Source organism: Diabrotica undecimpunctata, chromosome 5 (genome assembly GCF_040954645.1).
Source record: "Diabrotica undecimpunctata isolate CICGRU chromosome 5, icDiaUnde3, whole genome shotgun sequence".
Classification (NCBI taxonomy): domain Eukaryota; kingdom Metazoa; phylum Arthropoda; class Insecta; order Coleoptera; family Chrysomelidae; genus Diabrotica; species Diabrotica undecimpunctata.
In genome coordinates, this window is record NC_092807.1 from 40,164,296 (window position 1) to 40,172,542 (window position 8,247).

General features: G+C 33.6%; 1 long non-coding RNA gene across 1 annotated transcript; it reads right to left on the minus strand.

Annotated features, from left to right (window-relative positions):
• Window positions 1–6,036: 6,036 nt before the first annotated feature.
• Window positions 6,037–7,719, minus strand: LOC140440600 (uncharacterized). Its single transcript, XR_011950879.1, has 2 exons — window positions 7,327–7,719; window positions 6,037–6,801 (listed from the first exon to the last, which is right to left on the minus strand). It is a non-coding gene; the product is annotated as an uncharacterized lncRNA (long non-coding RNA).
• Window positions 7,720–8,247: the final 528 nt, after the last annotated feature.

Here is an 8,247-nt window from a genome sequence, read left to right on the forward strand (position 1 = left end):
TATTTAGTTCCATACCAATGCAACATCTAATATAAGTAAACACTCTAATGGCCTTAATAATTTTAACTTATTATAACAGATACTAATCAAAATATAAGCTTGTAGATATATCAAATCTGGTGATTAATAACAAAAATCTAAGAAAATATCAAATCGTAACCAAACCGAGCCAAAACAATAACACTCATAGGAATAAGTTAACTTAATAGACATTAAGTTAATCTTCCTCTGAAGATGAAGATGTTGCCTCATTTGTTGTATTATCAGGGAGTAAATCCTTTATATGAAATTGACCAATTCGTCTATTTGTCGAATTGTCTTTTAATTCATATACTAAAGGAGATATTACCCTAACGACAGTACAGGGAACATATTTCTGACAAAACTTAGCAGAAATGGCATCACCTTTATTTGATTTTACAAAATTCCGTTTCAAAACTCGATCGCCCACAAAAAATCGCAAATCTCGTTTCCTCAAATTATACTGATGCTGATTTCTACGGTAAGAAGCTTTCAACTTCTTCCTAATGTCAGCGAATATTGGAGGTAAGTTTTGGAGATCCTCCATACGGTGAAGTTTCTCAGAAATTTGAGGAAGAGTTGTTGAATTTTCAGAAATTAAACCGAAATAATCACCTGACAATGGAACATGCCTACCAAAATTAACATAAGCTGGAGAGCACTGAGTGGTTTCATGAACAGAAGTTCGAATGGCTTGAGCAACTGAATGAATGTACTGATCCCAAGCTCTATGATCAGTGTAAGTGTAAGATCGAAGAGCAGTAACAATGCTACGATTTACACGTTCAGTGTGGTTAGCTTGCGGATGATAAGCTGCATTGTAGAATATCTTTTGGACCTTATATTTACTTAAAAGATCTTTAAAGGCTTTAGAAATAAATTGTGGACCATTATCACATGATACTATTTGGGGAATACCAAATAGTAAGAACACTTGCTCCTCTAAGAACTTCAAAATAGCTGGAGTTGTAGCCTTACGAAGAGGGCAAACTAAAGGAAATTTGGTGAAGTAATCTACAACAACCAAACAATACGTATTACCTGAATAACTACGTGGATACGGTCCAATAAGGTCTAAAGAGATCATTTGCCAAGGGAAATTAATATTCCTAAACGAACCCATTAATCCAGCTTGAGGTAGGTTACTCGGCTTGCATGTTGCACAAACTCTACATCTAGAGATGTATTTCTTAACTGAGTTGCGCAGACCAGGCCAGTAATATAACTCAGCTATTTTACTAAATGTTTTATAAAAACCAAAGTGACCTGATGTCACATCATCATGAAAAGTTCTCAAGACTTCATCCCTATTTGCTGTTGGGACTACTATTTTCCAATCAGACATATTCGATAAAGACTCAACTGGACTGATTACATGTTTATACAGGATATTATTCTCTACCTTGAAATCAGGATATCTAGTAGGTTCTTGGGTGACATTATGAATCATCTTTCGATACCAATTATCTGGAGATAAAGTGGACAGATCTAAAAGATTGATATCGAATGTACGTGACAACGCATCTGCAACCACAACACCATTGGCTTTGCGATGAACAATATTATAATCAAAGACAGAAAGCCTACAAATCCAACGGGATAAACGTTGTGACGGATTTTTCATGGAATGTAACCATAATAAAGAACTATGATCTGTGATGATAGTAAACTTACGACCCTCAAGATAGTACCGAAAGGCATCAAGACCATGGATAATTGCAAGAAGTTCTCTCTCTGTGGTGGAATAATTTTTCTGTGCTTTATTGAGCTTTTTGCTGGTATAAGCTATTGGATGTTCCGAATCATCCTTCATTTGAAATAGTACACCACCTGAAGCAGTGTTGGAACAATCTGTCATGAGATAGAAATGCTCTTTAAAATTCGGAGATGTCATGACAGGTGCACTAGTAAGAGCTTCTTTTATACGCCGGAAAGCATCATCGGCTTCTGAAGTCCATGTAATAGTTTGGCCTTTTTTCCTATTTTTAAGGAGATCTGTAAGTGGAGATAACAAAGTAGAATAAGACGGCACAAACCGACGATAATATCCACACATGCCTAATATCCTACGGACTTGAGTAGTAGTCTTAGGTATAGGAAAATCTTTGATAGCTGTAACTTTATCAGGGTCAGTCCTTAAACCTTTACTATCGACTACATATCCTAAAAATTTAAGACTAGGACGACAAAACTGACATTTATCTAAATTAATAGTTAAATTAGCCTCTTTGAGACGTAAAAACAATTTATCCAAAATTTCCATATGAAGAGAAAAATCAGGAGTGACAACCAAAATGTCATCCAAATAATAAAAAACATAGGGCTCTAACTGAGGACCAATGACTAAGTCCATCAGACGACACATTGTCTGAGGAGCTGAAACAAGACCAAAAGGCATAGTGACAAACTGAAATAATCCTTTCCCACTAACTGCAAAAGCTGTATACTTTTTACTTTCCTCACTCAAAGGAATCTGTAAAAAAGCTTTAGATAGATCGATAGAAGAAATATACCTAGCATTCTGGAGTTTACTTAGAATGACGTCTATTCGGGGAATAGGATAAGCATCCCGATTTGTAGTAATATTATTCAACTTTCGACCATCGAAGCAAACCCTAAAAGATCCATCTTTTTTCTTGGTTAACCACAAAGGACTACAGTAAGAAGACGTGGAAGGTTCAATGATATTCAACTCTAACATGGAATCAATTTCCTTTTCCAAGTCAACTTGCCAAGCCTGAGGAATAGGATACTGATATTGTCTAAAAGGTGTGGTATCTCCCACTTCGATAGTGTGAGATATTAAGGATGTACGACCTAATTTGTCTTTTGACGAAAGGGTTGTAAATTTAGAGATCATATTCTCTAATTGACTTTGTTCTGAACTAGATAAACTAGTAAAATCCTGAATAGCACTAAGTAAGGACAGATTAAATTGAGAAATAGAAAAGGAAAAATTAGAACAATTTAGTGTGCTATTAAAAGCATTTAAGAAGTCCATACCTAAAATTATAGAATTCTGAACTGAAGGAATAATATAGAATGTAATTTGTTTACATAAATCTGCTACTGTGATTTCAGTTTCAAATTTGCCTGTAATAGACTGAACTGTACCATCTGCAGTAGACACTTGCAGAGAAGAAATGGGCATAATAGAAATCTCAGCATTTTTCAGTAAAGCTAATGAATGTGAACCTATCACAGAAATGTTCGAGCCACTATCTAAAAGAGCTAAACAAGATTGTCCTAAAATCTTAATAGGAAGATAAGGTCTATTATCATTATGTTTTCTCACTAATAGCGAATTCAAATCAAAACAATTATTATCTGATTGATCAAAAATTTTAAGTGGTACTAAACTAAACTTATTATCTCTACCTACACAATCAGAGGATGCAATAGGCAAACAAGAAGAATCAGAAATAAAAGGATCCTCCTGAATTGTGGTAGAGTCTGGTATAGATACTGGAACTACTACACTGCTACTATTATGTTTATTACTAAAATTTGGGAAGATATTTGGGGAAGATAATCTATGCGAATCAAATGTATTATATTGAGAAGTTACTTCTTGGAATGACTTGGTGTGGTGTGTGTTGGTTTTTTTGGAACAACCCCTTTCCCTTTCCGACTGGAAGATGGGTTTGGGTGGCTTGACGTGGTTGGACCAGTGACTTCGCTTGATGTAACGGTTTGATTCCCTGATGGGGGTGTGGACGGAGAAACGCTCAGGGGACGGACCTCCGATCGTTCGTTTCCCGAACACTTAAAGCAATTTCGTTTGAGGGTATTTTCCCTACCACAACCGTGGCAGAAAATATGGGTACGAGGGATGCCGCAATCATAAAAAGTGTGGCCAGACTCACGACAATTCCAGCACACTACAGAATTTACAACTGAGATATTACGCTCAGGGCCCTTAGGTTGCCAAGAACGGTGTCTAAAAGGATTTTGGTGACCGAAAGAGTCAGAAGAGTGTTTGGAAGTGGTGGGAGGTTGAGAAGACCAAGATAAAGTTTCCTCCAAACGTTTACATTTCTCGGTGATGTCTGCTATACTGGTGATGTCTACTAAAGCTAATTGTTGGTGATAAAAAGGCAATAGACATTTTAGAATAATCTTAATTTTTGCAGAATCTGTTAGAGGAGTCTCAAGGCGACTACACATACCCAAAATGTTATTGATAAACATCGTAACAGACTCATTTGGCTTCTGTTTACGATTTTTGATTTGGTCTAGAAGGTCATCTTGAAATGAATATGGAAGAAAATCAGATTTAAGTTTCTGAGCCAAATCAGACCAATTAGAAAAATTATTGCGGTTGTTTCTAAACCACGTAAAAGCTGCGCCTGTAAACAATTCAGCAGAAGCTGCAAAAAGATCATCTTCACTTACTCCTCTCGATACTCGAAGAAATTCCACCCTATCCAAAAAAGAAATTACTTGGTCATAATGACCTTCACCAGAAAATGTAATGCCCCATTTATGTACCTGAACAGGTTTGGGGTGTAGAAATGAGTTAGCTGCTTGGACAGAAGAAATAGGAGTTGAAGTAGCAATTGGATTTACTCGTGAATCAAGTTCACCCTCTAGGCTAAGAATTCGGATTGAAATTGAGCGTTTATAAGATTGCTGATCCTCATTTGAACACGACAATAAATGAACACGGCCTGAGACATGAGCTAGACGTGATATCAGCCTGGAGTATAGGCTATCTTGGACAGTCCCTCTAAAATCGGATATCCTTTTAGCCAAATCATCCACAGTCTCATCAATCTCTTCTTGCTGTTCTAGAAAAGGAATACTTGTGGCAGAAATTTGTCGAAAGCTTCTGTTTCCTTCTTCTTGCCTTAAAGCTCCACGCAATAGTTTGCGTTTTAAATCCACATTGGAAGACTCATCAATATTGATGTCCCTAATTCTCAACTCATAATCTAATTCCTTGACTAATAAATGTTCTACCTTGAATGCAGACATTGTGAAAAAAATAGATGAATAAAGGAATAGACAAAGGAAATAATGTATTACCACTCCACAAAATCAATCGAAGAATAATCTAAAGTTATTCACAAAAATTTTAAAATGGTTAAGTAAAGTTAAGTAAATATAACACAATCCTTGAAGCAACACACAATGGTTTCAACAAGTATATGATTAACAAATAATTGAATATAAAAACCCACCAATATTGGCTAATATATATATATATATATATATATATATATATATATATATATATATATATAAAATAGTAATATCTAAATTATTAAATTCTTATAATTCAATAATTAGTAAAATAGATTGTTAACTGTACACAATGATTAAGAAGGTGAGGGTTTAAATATGAATATAAGTAAACTACAGCAATACAAGTATACCTATAAATGTAAATCTAATAAGAAAAGATAAATAAATAAGGAAGTTAAAAAAAAAATGAACAAAGAGCAACAGGAACAAATTAGAAATAATAAAGAATATTTTGCAAAGAGAAATATACTACAGAATGTACGGTCTGAACTGAGAAAAGGCCCCACGTTGGGCGCCAATGTAACAAAAATATGTTAATGTAGCAACAATTGTGCTAGAGGAAGTCTGGGTGACTCTATCCAGTGTAGCAAAAGGGTAAACTCTAAAATGTACCTTGATACACCAACGAACTAATATGTGGAATAACAGAAGATGGAAGGGATTAGATAGAAATAAATTAGGTAAAAGAAATAAATATGAATTTTATGAAGTAAATATGAATTTTAAAATATAACAGAATTAAGTGTTGGCTAGCGACTATGCAGGAGAATGACCACTTGACACTCAAAGAAGGATTCGGCCAATTTGCATGCCCTACAGAGACCGTAAGATATAAGAATTAATGACAAGAAAACAACCAAGAAATAAACAGATGAAAAAATAAAAGCTGCTCTAGTGAATGGTTGGGCGCCAGGAAGTTAAATGTTTTCTTCCGAGATATCTTGTATTGCTGAAATATGAAAGATAGGTATTGATTGAAATATTGAATTGTTTTAACCCAACTTTAATAAATACCAATTTTATGTACAGACTATTTTAAACACTTATATATGACCCATCACCTCTTATATACAATTAACTTATCTATATTTACAGTAAAATCCCTGAATAATTATAAAACAATTTACCCCTGATATACCCCTTAAAAATTTCAAATTGTGACAAAAGTTAGATCCAATAATAATGTATAAATAATAAATATAATTATATACTACTCACTAATAGTTAGTTTTCGTTCAAAAATTGTTTAGGTTTTTAAGAAAAAAAATTCTCTGGGATATGTGTGCACACAATAACCTAACAAAGAGAAATTCAAGGGAGAGTTATAACCTCATCCCTTGGTAAACAATAAATAATTAAATTAAATTACAATGATAAAATGTTTTTTTTTTAGGAAAAATTGAAAATATTTATTATTAAGGATAGTTTTTGTTATTAAAAATTGAACCAAAAGTTAAACCTTGAAGAGGACATAAAAATATTATTTAAAGTAATTGAATGATAATAAAAAAAAATAAGTCAGTTCTTCCTGTCGGTTTCCCTCGAAGAGTGGAGAACTGGACTCAGGTGGTAACAAGATACCAAACCTGTATTCCCTGGATCAGGTACTATTGGACAAATACGTCCCTTTAAACTGCTTCTTAATTTCCCATAAAAAAACCAACTTGAAACTCCTTCCCCTTATCTTTATTAAGTATAACCCCAACTAAAAAATAATTCTTCCCCTGACTTGTAACTGGATTCTTGAGTAGGCTAAAAAAACAGTTGTGTTACTCCATGTTTTTGTACATACAAAAGGTACGGAAAAACACAAGGGTTATCAATCTTGAAAGGCGATACAAAAAATGTCAGGAAGTGACCTTATTGAAATAAAAACCTTAATGGTTTTCGGTAAATAGTGACCTTCGAATGGTGTGACAATGTTTTTATAATGTATGGATATATTAAATAGATAATTTTAACGGCAAACATGATCTTATATATTATAGAATAGGAAAAAAAAGAAATATTAGCCGGTTTAACGGTATGAAATTGAAATAAATAATTGTTTGCTTTAATTCTTGAAAGGAAATAAAAATTTGAGATAGATATAGAATCTAATACTTATAATTTATTTAGGTATAAAACTTTTCCTTAATGAAATAAGGTGAAATATAACATGTATCAAATATATGAAATAACTATCAAAGACGAAATTAAAATAAGTCTGAATTGTACTAACAATGGCGGATGATATAAAGGATTTTTCCTTATAATTTATTTGTAATGTTATCTTACCGGCTAGGGTGATCCAACTGAAAATATCCTCGTACAAAACAACAAAATAACTCAAATGGTTTCTTCTAAAATAACAGCTCTTCACATAAAAAATAAACTTAAACTAAATTCGGGAAAAAAAATGGACTCCCAGCCGCTCTACTCTGAGATGTTTATTCACTCACATCCAGTTAACAAGTGACAAGTTGAGATTTTACACGTCGCAGAATAAATGTACTTTCAGAATTTCGCCGTTGAGGGCGCAGTTTAATGCCAACCTCAGAAAATAATATTCACTGGGAGTTATTTAAATATTTAGTTTAAGAATATTTCAATATGAATTTAATTTAGAACTAAATTAAAAGATTCCAGTCACAAAAAGAAGGTAAACGATTATTTAAGTAACGGACTCGTTACAAACCATGGAGGAGAAAGTGCAAAGGAATGGGCATACCAGTAAGAGACGAATACCTATACACCTTAAGTTTTGCCGACGATCAAGTAGTCATCGCACAAGATGAAGAAGATCTCAGCTTTATGCTCAGAAAACTAGAAGAAGAATATAAAAACAACGGAATGGAAATAAACTTAGAGAAAACCGAATACCTAACAACAGAAAACAAGGATATGAGAAACCTAGAGATAGACGAGGGAAGACAAATAAATGGAACAGATAAATTCAAGTATTTAGGAACCATAATATCGAACCAGGGAACAACAGAAGAAGATATAAACAACAGACTGAGACAAACAAGAAACTGTATAAGACAACTAAACTCAGTGTTGTGGGATAAGAACATTACGATAAAGACAAAAAAGAGAATATATAACACCCTGACAAGAAGTATCCTGACATATGGGTCCGAAAACTGGACAATAAACAAGAGAAATAGAGGTAGAATAAGAGCAGTAGAAATGGAGTTCCTGAGGAGAAGCTGTAGA